Raw genomic sequence first — 13,452 nt, 5'->3', positions numbered from 1 at the left:
CGTTTTAATGTATAATTGAGTAGGTCTGAAAACACCCTCAGAAGCTGATGCCTGCTCAGTGGCTCTGGACTATTCTGAGGGAATAGTCTCCTAAGGTCCAATACCTTGAGATTCCAGTGGCCTAGTCAACTCCACGTGGGAGTCGGTAGCGGCCTGCGGGTCTAAAGTAGCGGGCATCAGAGGCTGCAAAGGTGCCTCACTGAGAACTGGCGACTGGCTTAGAAGAAGCCTCGTCGTCGGTTTTGGACCTCGGACGCCTGTCCTTTTCTTTTTCCTTGCGTTTCTTGTGAATTCCGGTATTCTGATGGCTATCCGACGACATCGTATAATTAAATCTTCTGCCAAAGTAATGTAATGCAAAATTGTACAGACGCTTAATAGTGCATTGGTGAAATCTAGCACAAAACCGACAACTAGCAACATCGTGGTCAGGGTCTAGGCAAGGAATACAGTAAGAATGAAAGTCCTTATGAGGTATTTGCTTCCCACAAGAAATACAATTATTAACTTTTCCTGACATCGGTCTGGAACAAGAAAAAAGTTTCCCCAACGGGGTACTTAGCTTTTAATGAAGACTTCGGATCTGAAATTCGAACACGAAAATCTCAGGAGTCGGCCGACCTGCACTTGCGGAATTGCTTATGCTTCGGGCACCGCGTGGCAAGAAAGATGGAAGAAAATGGCGTCGGCTGCATCTTTTATACCCCTGGCGCACTGACGTCAGGGAAGAGGCGACAGCAACAGACGCCAGACCTGGACTTTGGAATTCAGGCCGACTGCGGGTAGCCTGCCAGCAGGATAACCCAAGTGTAATGACTGCAACAGTGAAACACGAAGAACATCTGGGGGGAATGACCTATTTTTTTTTTTACAAAAATTCTGGTCATTTTCAAAAGATTTTAAAGCCTATAATAAACCTTTACATACAGCAATAAACTGACCATTGTCAACAGAAGCACTCTGAGGAAGAAAAATGTTTAACTTTTTCTTTTTTTCTAGGGACATCCCTAGATGGGGACTATCTCAAAAGTGGTGCATCACCCGGGGAAGAGATCTCTAAACATGGCTATGCAAGAATACATTTCCCATGGATTCTCTCATGACAAAAAAAAGTGACTATACCATGCCAGCAGAGGATGTGACTAACTTCTGGTCCATGGTGGCTGAAGGGACTACACTAGAAGGCTCCGGAATCAGAAGTGAATTATCTGGGGAACCAGTAACTGCCACTGCAGAGCCACCCCAACAGTACCAGAGGCATTAGCCAAGTCGGCTGCATTAGTAAGGGTTCCTTGCAGGTTCTCTTTTTTTCTTGGTGTGGGAGAAGTATGGTTGTGTACATTTACCAGATATGTAGATGTTCGCGTGTATTCACTGTTGCAATCCTCACACTTGGGTTATCTGCTTGCAGGTAGCCCTCAGTCAGCCTGAATACCAGAGACTTAGTACTTCTGCGTCGGATGCTCTCTCTCCAGGACTGATGTCAGTTCGTCAGGGGTATAAAAACAGGTAGCAGACGCCATTACATCAGCTTTTCTTGCCCCAAATGTCAGGAGCCCCCCAAATAGGGAGCTAAGTTATGGTGGGGAAAACACCACCAGTAAAAAGTAAATACCAATACCAAAACCCCTGAAAGGGGTAATAGCCATAGAGAGGAGAGAGAGAGAAACCAGGGGACCGGAGGGAGGGAAAACAGGATTGCAACAGTGAATACACTCGAACAACTACATTTATGTACACAACTGTACTATGTTCTTCGTGTTTCACTGTTGCAGTCATCACACTTGGGTGGATTCTCAAAGCTGAAAAAGGGTGGAGGTAGTCAAGAAGAGTTAGGGCTGGCTAGTATGCCTTGCAGGACTGCAGTTGCAAAACCTGCCCTGGATTTGGAAAAGATAGGTAAGTGGTAATGCTTGGTGAAGGTGTGTACAGAACTCCAGGTAGCAGCTTCCAGGAAGTCCCTGGTAGGGACTACCCTGAGAAATGCTGTAGAGGTAGATGTTGCCCTAGTGGAATGTGTTCTGCCCCCTGAGGGGGTTGGTTTCCCATGGTGCTTGTAGCAGAATGGATGGTGCGCGCTATCCATTTGGAAATGGTTTGTTTTGAAATGGCCCTGCCCTCTACCCCTGGTGCAAAGATGACTAGTAACTGGTCAGATTTTCTGAAGGGCTTAGTCCTATCAAGGTAGAATCTGAGCCGTCTGTGCACGTCCAAGGAGTGCAGGATCCTTTCCCCTTTATTCTGATGATTACGGAAGAAAGTTGGCAAATGGATGGATTGGTTAAAGCCACACTTGATACCACTTTAGACATAAAAGAAGGGTTAGTCTTGAGGGAAAACCCTGTCAGCATGAAAAATAATGAAGGGTTCTACAGCCATAGGTGCTTGTAGCTTAGACACTCTTCTAGCTGAAGTGATGGCCAGAAGCAAGGCTGTTTTCCAAGAGAGGAATTTTAACTCTGCTGACGCTGCAGGTTCAAAGGGGGGGACGCTTGGGCTTTTTCAGTACAAAGTTAAGGTCCCAGGCAGGGGTGGGTGCTCTCCTTGGCAGACTTAATTTGTTTGCCCCTCTCAGGAACTGTCTGATAAGATGGTGCGACAAGAGAGGTAGCTCGGTGTTGTAATGAGCTGAAATAGCTGACGCATGTATCTTAATGGAGGAGAAGGATAGGTCTTTGTGGAGTTGATCTGCTAAGTAATCCATGATTAGAGGCAGGGAGGGCAGAGTTGTGTCCTCCCCTTTAGATTGAATCCAGGAGCACTACCATTTCCACTTATCAGCATAGGATTTTCTTGTACTGGGTCTTCTGGCTTCAAGAATGATGTCCAGCACCTGTTTACTTAGGGTTGCTGGGGGAGAATTCAAGGATTAAGCCAGTTTGCAAGATTTAGGGTTTATTGTTGCGGATGCAAAATCTGTCCATCCTGCTGGGAGAGCAGGGTTGGGTTCTGATGTAGGTGCCAGGATGGCAGTGCTGACAGGCTGCGCAGGAGTGGGTACCAGTGCTGGCATGGCCAGTCTGGGGCAATCAGAATTGTCCTTGGTCTGTCCTGTCTGATCTTGAGCAATACTCTTGAGAGAAGGGGCAGAGGGGAAAAGGAACAGATTGAGAGATTTACCCACTGAAAGGATACGGCATCCACTTTCCAGGCCCTCCTGGTGCAGAATTTGCTGAGCTGGTGGATGTAGCGGGAGGCAAAGAGATAAGGTCCCCCATTTCTGAATCAGAAGGTTGAAGGTGCTGGGCTTTAATTGCCACTTGCGTGGGTCAAGGAGATTTCTGTTCAAGTCGCCTGCCAGTAAGTTTTGCTTGCCTGACAGGAATTGAGCTTGCAGATGGACTTGCATATCCAAGCCATGTTCCACAGGGCCATGGCTAACCTGCAGAGTGTGGTTTCCCCCCTGCTTGTTGATGTACCACATAACTGTGGTGTTGTCTGTTTTTATTAGAAGTTGTCCTGGAAGAAGTAGGGATCTGAAAGCTGTCCGGCATTCTGCACAGCTAGCATCTCTTTTTGGTTGATGTGTAGATGAATTTGGCTTGGGCTCCAGTGGCCCTGAATGCATTTGCCATCCATGTGTGCTCCCCAGACATAGTCTGATGCATCTGTGGTTAGGGTCTGGGCAGCGTGGGGTTGAGTAAAGGGCAGTCCCTTGTTGTGGTTGCATGCTTCTGCCCACCAAAGGAACTCTGTCCTTAGAGTATGATAAGAATGACTGTTTGCAGGTCCTGCGAATGTTGGCACCAAAGACTTTTTATGTGCCACTGAAGTTTCCTCATACGCAGTCTTGCATATGGAATTAGCAGTATGCATGAGGCCATGAACCTAAGGGCCTGCAGTATTTTTCTTGCAGATAGCTGGGTTCTGGTCGACATTTGTTTGAACTAGACTGTCAGGAAGACTTGTTTTTCTGCGGTGAGGAATGCCATCTGGGATGTTGTGTCCAAGCTTGCTCCCAGGAATACAATCTTTTGACTGGGTACCAGTTTTGATTTCTTTTCGTTGACAGTGTACCCCAAAGAAGTGAGAAGGTTTTTCACAAATGTCAGGTGCAACAACAATTCCTGACTGTCCGTCTGAATCAGGCAGTCGTCCAAGTATGGGTAAATTTGGATATTTCTCTGCCTGCAGTATGCAATGACTGGAGCCAGGCATTCTGTGAATACTCTGGGCGCAGTGGATAAGCCAAAGGGAAGTGCAGAGAAGTGATGATGCATAGATCCAGCCCTGAAACATAGATACTCCCTGCAGGACTCCCTTATGGGGTTGTGCAAATAGACATCTTTTAAGTCTAGGGTGACTAACCAGGCATCCTTGGCTAGCATAGGTAGATGATGTTGCAGGGTAAGCATTCTGAATTTTGGTACTACCAGGAAGGTGTTGCGAATTGACAGATCCAGGATTGGGTGCCAAGAGCTCCCTTTTCTGGGTACCAGGAAGAGTCTGGAATAAAATCCTTAACCTGTCTGATCTACTGGAACCGGATGAATAGCTCTGATGGAGAGCAGGGAAAGAACTTGGCTTTGAGCCTCTGCCCACTGGTTTGGAGGAAGGCCTGGGAATTCTCTTGGGGTTGCCAGTGAGTGAAAGTAGAATTTGTACCGCTGAGATGCAATGTTGAGGACCCACCGCTCTTGTGTGATGGACATCTAGTTTTTTGCACGAAGGGCAAGTTTTCCTCCTAGGGGCACAAGCAATTGGGCAGGGATGAGGAGTGGAATAGAGAAGTCATTGCATGTTTTTTCCATAAGGAGGTGGCTTGCCACTCCCTGCTTTGGGGGTGGGGGCACTCCATTGCTTAGATCTCTGCATACCCTGAGACTGTAGTCTGGGTGGTCTGTTTCCCCTGGGTCTGGCTTGAGATGGGCTGTAAAGGACCAGTGTTTGGAAGGGCAATGGCTATTGAATCTAGGGGGCTGTACTTGTAAGAATTCTTTAACAGTCTGCATAGACTTGGCTTTTTCTTCCATCTTTTTAAGAACCTCTTCTGCTTTGGTGCCAAACAAACTGTCCTTGCTTAAAGAAGTGTCTAGTAACTTTGATTTGACATGATCTGGCAAGGTCTACTCTGAGCCAAGCATGTCTTCCCAGTACAGAACCAGTCACTGCTGCCCAGCAAGATGTTTCTTGGGCGTCAAAGCCACACTGCAAAGTATGCTTGCCGACTTGGCTTGCAGAGTGCATAAGCTCCTGCAATTCAATTTTCTGTACAGTATGTAAAAGTTGCCACTGTTTGTTTAATAAGTTCCATAATATGTTGCTGGTACTTCAGCATGTGAAACTGACAATTCAATGCCCTAATAGCAAGAGTTGCAGAGGTATATACCGTCTTACCCCATCTGTCCAAAGCTCTGGAATCCCTGTCCGAAGGGGTGGGATTCTTGGCTGTAGTTGCTTTGATACCTTTAGGCCCTGGGAAATTATCTCTGAGTCAGCAGTAGGATTCTTGAAAAGAAATTTGTGTCAGGTACTCTGTAGTACCCGTCTGGTTTCCTAGGGGCAGGAGGTAAAGTATCAGGAGTAAGACTGGATTCTATAAAAACATCATCAAGCACTTCCAGGACAGGGTTATTGCTAAAGGCCTGTGCTGTGGCAAATCTAGGAATTCCCTGAGTCTCTTTTTGGACTGAGGATAGTCTTGGTATTCCCAGTGGAAATGTTCTCTTGAAGTATGCAAGGTTTCACCAAAAGAAAAATCCTCTGGAAGGGAGGCAGAGGGAATGGATTCCTCTGCATCTGAATTCTCATAAGCAGATAAAGGCATGTCTTCATAATCAGATACCTCAGTCATCGGACTCATGGTCTGTTGAAGTTGCAGGGGACTGGTCTCTTCCTCTTAGCAGGGGAAGGGTGACTTCCCCTAATCAGTGTAATAAGGTCTTCTGCCATTCTAAGCATTTGTCATTGTGGCATGGGAGCAGGTGCATGCGCTTTGGTAGTCGATTTTCTAGGCATAGCGCGTACTCTAGACCTAAGAAACTCGGTAGTTTTAGATAAAAAACGAAGTAGTCGGTTTGAGTCGACCTCTTAGCAGGGGAAGGGTGACTTCCCCTAATCAGTGTAATAAGGTCTTCTGCCATTCTAAGCATTTGTAATTGTGGCATGGGAGCAGGTGCATGCGCTTTGGTAGTCGATTTTCTAGGCATAGCGCGTACTCTAGACCTAAGAAACTCGGTAGTTTTAGATAAAAAACGAAGTAGTCGGTTTGAGTCGAACATCAGTAGAGCGAAGAAAGTACAGTTGTGTACACTTACCATAAATGCAGGAGTTTGAGTGTATTCAGTGATCACATTTGGGGGTTATCTGTTTGCAGTAGCCCTCAGTTGGCCCGATTATCAAAGTCTTGGGTCCTGGTCAGTTGCTGTGTCATCTTCCATGACATCAGGTAGTAAGGGGTATAAAGCATGCAGCCGACACCATTACATCAGATTTTCATGTCAGGTGCCCCCCTAATGGGAAGCAATTTTTCACTGTTGCAGTCATCACATTTGGGTAGATTCCCAAAGCTAAGGTTGGGAGGAGGAATTTAGATAGCATTAGGACCAGCTATAAGGCCCTGCAAGACTGCAGTGGCAAAGCCAGCTCTGGATTTAGAGAAAATTGGCAAATGGTAATGCTTGGTGAAAGTATGTACAGAACTCTAGGTAGCAGCTTCTAGTATGTCTCTGGTAGGGACACCTCTGAGAAAGGTTGTACAGGTAGATGCAGCCCTAGTGGAATGGGGTCTAATCCCCTGTGGGATAGGTTTTCCATGGTGTTTATAGCCAAAATGAATGCAATGACCTATCCATTTAGAAATGGTTTGCTTTGAAATAGCCTTCCCCTCTGCCCCTGCAGCAAATGCCACCAGCAGTTGTTCATATTTCCTTAGAGGTTTGTCCTAAGTAAAATCTAAGTTGTCTGTGCACATCTAAGGAGTGCAGTATCCGTTCCCCTTTGTTCTGTGGATTAGAAAAGAAGGTTGGCAGATGAATGGATTGGTTAAGAGCCACACTGGATACCACCTTGGGCATGAAGGAGGGATTGGTCCTGAGGGACACCCTATCAGCATGAAAAATGATGAAAGGCTTCACTGCCCTAAGGGCCTGTAATTCAGATACCCTTCTTGCTGAAGTGATTGCCAAAAGGAAAGCTGTTTTCCAAGAAAGGAATTTTAACTCTGCACTTGCGGCTGGCTCAAAAAGAGGAAGTGAGAGTTTTTCCAATACAAAGTTAAGGTCCCAGGCTGGAGTTGGAGCTTTCTTGGGTAGTCTTAAGTTTTTGGCCCCTCTGAAGAACTGCTTAAGCAGTGGGTGAGAAAAGAGGGGGGTTCTGTGTTGTAATGAGCTGAAATGGCTGAGGCGTGAATTTTGATGGAGGAAAAGGAAAGGCGCTTGTGAAGCATCTCAGTTAAGTATTGAAGAATCTGATGTAAATTGGGCGCTGCTGTGGCCATCCCTTGAGCTTGGTTCCAGGTACAGAATCTTTTCCATTTTTCAGCATAAGATTTTCTAGTACTGGGCCTCCTTGCCTCCAAAATGACATCAAATACTTGTTTACTGAAGGATGGTAAAGGAGAGATTCGGTAATTAGCCAGGCTGCCAGGTTCAGGGTTTGAAGCTGGGGTGCAGAATCTGGCTCTCCTGCTGAGACAGCAGGGTAGGAGTCTGAGGCAGGTGCCATGGGGCTAGCAGTGACAGACTGCGCAAGAGGGGGTACTAGTGCTGGCGTGGCCAGTCTGGTGCAATCAGTATCATCCTTGGTTTGTCCTGTTTGATCTTTAGCAGTACTTTGGAGAGAAGAGGCAGAAGAGGAAAGGCATAAACTGATAGATTTTTCCAGCTGAAGGACAGAGCATCCACTTTCCAAGCTTGTTTGTGGGGAGTCCTTGTGCAGAATTTGTCCAATTGGTAGTTCTGGGGGGAGGCAAACAGGTCTATATCTGGGCTCCCACATTTGTTTACCAACATGTTGAAAGTCTTTGGTTCCAGGTTTCCACTCGTGTGGGTCCATGAGATTTCTGCTTAGTTCGTCTGCCAGTGTATTTAGTTTTCCTGGCAGGAACTGAGCCTGTAGATGCACTTGGTAGCTCAAGGCTGTGTTGCACAAAGCCATGGCTAGTCTGCAGAGGGGGTAAGAATGGGTACCCCATGCTTGTTTATGTACCACATAACAGTGGTGCTGTCCGTCTTTACCATTAATTGTTCTGGAAGAATGTGGTCCTTGAAGGCTGTCAGAGCATTTTGTACAGCTAACATTTCTTTTTGATTGATATGCAGGTGCATTTGACTTGGTTTCCATTTGCCCTGAATGCACTTCTCTGCCAGATGAGCCCCCCATGCATAGTCTGATGCGTCTGTTGGGTTCGGGTGACAGGGGGTAGAGTGAATGCTAGTCGCTTGTTCTGATGACAGGCCTCTGCCCACCAAAGGAATTCTGTCTGTATACAAGGAATGATAGGAAGGACTGCGGTGGTGGTGCTGTGGTAGCGTTGTCGCCTCACAGTAAGACGTTATCCTGTTCGATTCTCAGCTAGAGCGTCTTCTGTGTGGAGACATGTGTGAATGGGCATACCTTCATTGAAAGTTGTGCGTCAGGGTCTGCAACTCGGCACGTAAGAATCTACTGCCAATCATTAGCAGACCGGAGTTCTGGTATGGCGACCCCTAACCGGGAAAAAGCCGAAAGACAAAAACAAGGAATAATAGGAATCATTGTTTCCAGGTCCTGAGAATGTTGACACAATAGGCCTTTTAGATACTATTGTAGTTTCCTCATAGGCAGTCTTGCATATGGAATTAGTAGAATGCAAGAGGCCATGAACCCCAGGGCTTGCAGTATTTTCCTTGCAGATAGCAGGGTTTTTGTGGCCACTAGTTTGAAGTAAGTTGTCAAATGAATTTGTTTCTCTGGCGTGAGGAAAGCCATCTGGGAAGTGGTGTTCAAGCTTGCTCCCAGGAATATAATTTGCTGACAGGGTACCAGATGTTATTTATTTTTTTGTTTATAGTGTACCCCAGACAAGTTAGCCCCTTTTGTACAAATGCCAGATGATTCAAAAGTATGTCCTGGCTTTCTGCCTGAATTAGACAATCGTCCAGGTATGGGTATAGTTGAAGGTTTCTTTGCCTGCAAAATGCAATGAGTGGAGCTAGGCACTTTGTGAATACCCCGGGCGCAGTAGATAAGCCATAGAGCAGTGCAGAGAACTGACAGTGCATGTAGCCTGCTTTGAAGCGTAGGTATCTTCTGCAAGATTCCCTGATTGGGATGTGCAGGTAGGCTTCCTTTAAATCCAGTGTTGCCAACCATGCATCTTTGACTAGCATAGGAAGCAACTAGTGAAGAGTTAGCATCTTGAATTTTGGAATCGCCAAAAAAGGTGTTTAAGATAGAAAGGTCCAGGATAGGAAGCCATGAGTTGCCTTTTCTGGGTACCAGGAAAAGTCTCTAGTAGAAACCTTGTCCCTTTTCTTCTTCTGGTACAGTTTGAATAGCCTTTATGCTTAAAACAGAGAGTACTTGCTTTTGAGCCTCTGCCCACTGATTTGGGGGTAGATCTGGCCAACTGTTTGGGGGTGGTAATGTGCGGAAGTGAAATTTGTATCCTTGGGAAACAGAATTTAAAACCCATTTGTCCTGGGTAATGAGTTCCCAGTTTTTTGCCTGCAGAGCAATCTTTCCCCCTAAAGGAGCAGTCACTTGAGAAGTGTTTGGAAGTTTTAAAGTTAAGTCATTGAGACAGTTTACCATAGGGGGGAGTCTTACTACTCCCTTATTTGGTAGTCCTGTGAGTACCCTGGGACTGAAGCCTGGGTGTTCTGCTGGTTCTGGGTTTGTACTGAGAAGGCCTGGAAGAGGCAGGAAAGGACCAATTCTTAGAGGGCCAATGCCTTCTACATCTTGGAGGCTGTACTTGTATTTAACAGTTTGCATAGATTTAGCTTTTTCCTCCATCTTTTTAAGAACTTCTTCCGCTTTGTTGCCAAACAGGCAGACCTGATTTAAGGGAGCATCCAGCAATTTGGCTTTAACATGATCTGGCAAGGACTGCCCGTTAAGCCAAGCATCCTTCTAAGTACAGACTCAGTGACAGCAGCCCTGCAAGATGCTCTAGTGAACCAAAACCACACTGCAAATTATGTTTTCCAACCTGTTCAGCAGAATGCATTAAATCCTGTAAATCCTTATTTTCAGCACAATCAGGAATCAACATCATTTTCTGTTTAAGCAATCCAATAATATGCGGTTGATACTTTCTAACATATGAAACTGGCAATTTAAGGCCCTAATGGCCAAGGTTGCAGAAGTGTATACCTTCTTACCCCATCTATCCAGGGCCCTGGAATCTCTATCAGAGAGGGTAAGATTTTTGGCAGTAGTAGCCTTAATGCCCTTGGGTCCCTGTGAAATAGTCTCAGGATCTGCAGTAGGATTTTTAAAAAGGAACTTGTGAGAGTCAAGAACCCTGTAATATCTATCAGGTTTTCTGGGAGCAGGAGGTAAAGAGTCAGGGGCCAAACTACATTCCGAAAAGGCATCATCAACAATGTCTAGTACAGGAGGGCTAGCTAATGGCCTGTGCTGGGGCAGGAGTAAGAAATCCCTAAGCCTCTTTTTAGAATCAGAGAAATCCTGGCTTTCTTAACAAAAATGCTCCCTAAGAGTATGCAAGGTTTCACCAAAAGAGAAATCCTCGGGGGGGGGGGGGGGGGGGAGCAGAGGGAATACAGTCCTCTGCATCGGAATCCTCATAGGTCAAGAAGGGAAAATCCTGGTCAACAGAGGAAACAGAAATTTCAGAATCCTGGTCAGAAGTACCATAAACAAATTCAGTCCTAGGTCTCTTAGAGGGGGAAGGTTGGCTTCCCCTGATTAAAGTAATAAGGTCTTCAGCCATTCTTATAATTTGTTTTTTAGGCATAGAGGCCTGACCATGCGGTCTGGGCGTCGGTTTTCTAGGCATGGTTCGAGTTTTAGGCCTTGAAGAAGAAGATGGCATCGGTTTAATATGCAAGTCAGTAGGCCTGAATACACCCCTCAGAAGCCGGTGCCTGCACAGTGGCTCCGGACCCATCCAAGGTAGAGACATCCACAGTTGAAGCATCTCGCGGCATACCAGACTACGAATGGGTCTCAGTAGAGGCCTGCGAATCTGAAGTAGCGGGTATCAGGGGCTGCAAAAGCGCCTCACTGAGTACCGGCGAACTGGTGACTGGCTTAGGAGAAGTGTCGTCGACAGCTTTGGACCTAGGTGGCCTGTCTCTGTCTTTATCTCTGCATTTTTTTTGGAATGTCGGTAGTCGGATGGCTTACCGAAGACGTATCTGGATAATTGAACCGAGTACCAAAATATTTAGAAGCGTAAATATACAGACGATGAATAGTTCGTTGCTTAAATAAGGTACAAAACCGACAGCGAGGTACATCGTGGTCAGGGCCTAGGAAAGGAATACAGTACGAATGAAAATCTTTATGAGACATTTGCTTTCCACAAGAAATACAATTACTGACTTTTACTGACATCGGTTTAGAGCAAGAAAAAGTTTCCCCAACGGGGTACTTAGCTTTAGTTGAAGACTTAGGTTCTGAAACTCGAAAATGAAAATTTCAGAATCGTCTGACCGACACTTGTGAACTGGTTCTGCTTTGGGCACCTCACGGCAAGAAAGACTGATGTAATGGTGTCGGCTGCATGCTTTATACCCCTGACGTCACGGAAGATGAGACAGCAACTGATGCAGGACCCAAGACTTTGATAATCAGGCCGACTGAGGGCTACTACAAGCAGATAACCCCCAAATGTGATGACTGCAACAGTGAAACACGAAGAACATCTGTCTCAGAAGCCGGTGCCTGCACAGCTGCTCCGGACCCATCCAAAGTAGAGACATCTTCAGGTTCCACAGTCGAAGAGTCTCGCGGCATTCCGGACTCCAAATGGGTCTCGGTAGAGGCCTGCGAATGCACTGAAGCGGGCATCAGGGGCTGCGAAAGTGCTTCACTGAGTACCGGTGAACTGGCGACTAGCTTAACGTAAGCGTCGCTGGCAGCTTTGGACCTATGCGGTCTGTCTCTGTCTTTATCTTTACGTTTTTTCGGAATATCGGTAGTCGGATGGCTTACTGAAGCCATTTCAGAATATGGAGAACGAGAGCAACAATGAGAGCCTGACGATGAATGGTTCGGGCGTTGAACAAGGCACAAAAAAGACAGTGAGATACGTCGTGGTCTGGGCCTAAACAGGTGACACAGTAAGAATGAAAATCTCTGGGTATTTGCTTTCCACAGGCAAGACAATTGTTAACTTTTTCTGACAGGGGTTACAGCAAGAAAAAAGGATCCCCAATAGGGTACTTAGCTTTAGAAGACTTCAGAATTATTCAATTCGAAAATGAAAATTCAGGTAGTGGCCAACCAGCACTTGCGAACTGCTTCTGCTTCGGGCTCCTCAGCAACAAAGACTGATGTAATGGCGTCTGCTGCCTGTCTTTATACCCCTGACGACCTGATGTCAGTCTTGCAGCGACAGCAACCGACGCAGAAATACTAAGTCTCAGGTATTCTGGGTATACTGAGTATACTCAGGTATACTGAGGGCTACCTGCAGGCAGATAACCCAAGTGTGATGACTGCAACAGTGAAACACAAAGAACTTCCAAGGGACAAGAATGCTGTTCCATGGTACTGCCATGAATAAATTCTGATCTCTGGTTTGCATTGTTGGTAAGTCAATGAACCAGTAAACTGACCAAAGAAGTGTTCCAAAGCAATACACACACATACTCCCAGAATACCACAAGCCTAGTAATTATACAAAAGCACTAATGCACTAATTACATGCATGCAATTTCTCACAAAAAAGTGACCCAAATAAGCCCTAGCACTTAAGAGCTAAAAATGTTAAGTACACAGTCTGAAAGACCAGCTGATCCCATCAAAAAACACACACAGAGTTGCAGACATACTTAGAGAGGAATGGCACCTTTTTACATATTAAAAACAATATGTACACAATCTCATCCAGGCAGCTTGTGCTCCTGAGGGAAAAACAGCAAAAAGCAGCCTTGGCACATGTGTGGAAGAAGCCAAAGGCTTTGGAAGACTGACTGCTGTATCATTGGCAGGATACAATCCATATAGTTAGGGCTACAGCAACAGTGATTTATGTTGAACATTCTAGGGTCCTGTGGCTCTGGCCAAAACATCAAACACAGTAAAGAACACAGCTAGCAGTGACAGCACATGGGGCACAGGGGGTGGATTTCTCCTTGGAGTAGCAGGGTTATATTCCTGGTATTAGTGGCAGCTGTCAGAGTTATTTCCAAAAGCCAGTACAGGCAATGCAGGTTGGGATCTTGGCTGGTAATCTGAATACCATGGGAAAACTTAGTATGCTGGTGGCCAGGGATGCAAATGAAGGACTTTACTAAATATAGCAAAGATCAAGACCTGAACTGTGCGAGTGGC

Source organism: Protopterus annectens, chromosome 1.part2, assembly GCF_019279795.1.
Source record: "Protopterus annectens isolate FY-2018-M chromosome 1.part2, PAN1.0, whole genome shotgun sequence".
Lineage (NCBI taxonomy): Eukaryota > Metazoa > Chordata > Ceratodontiformes > Protopteridae > Protopterus > Protopterus annectens.
The sequence above is the reverse complement of the archived record's forward strand: the minus strand, read 5'-3'. Positions refer to the sequence as shown.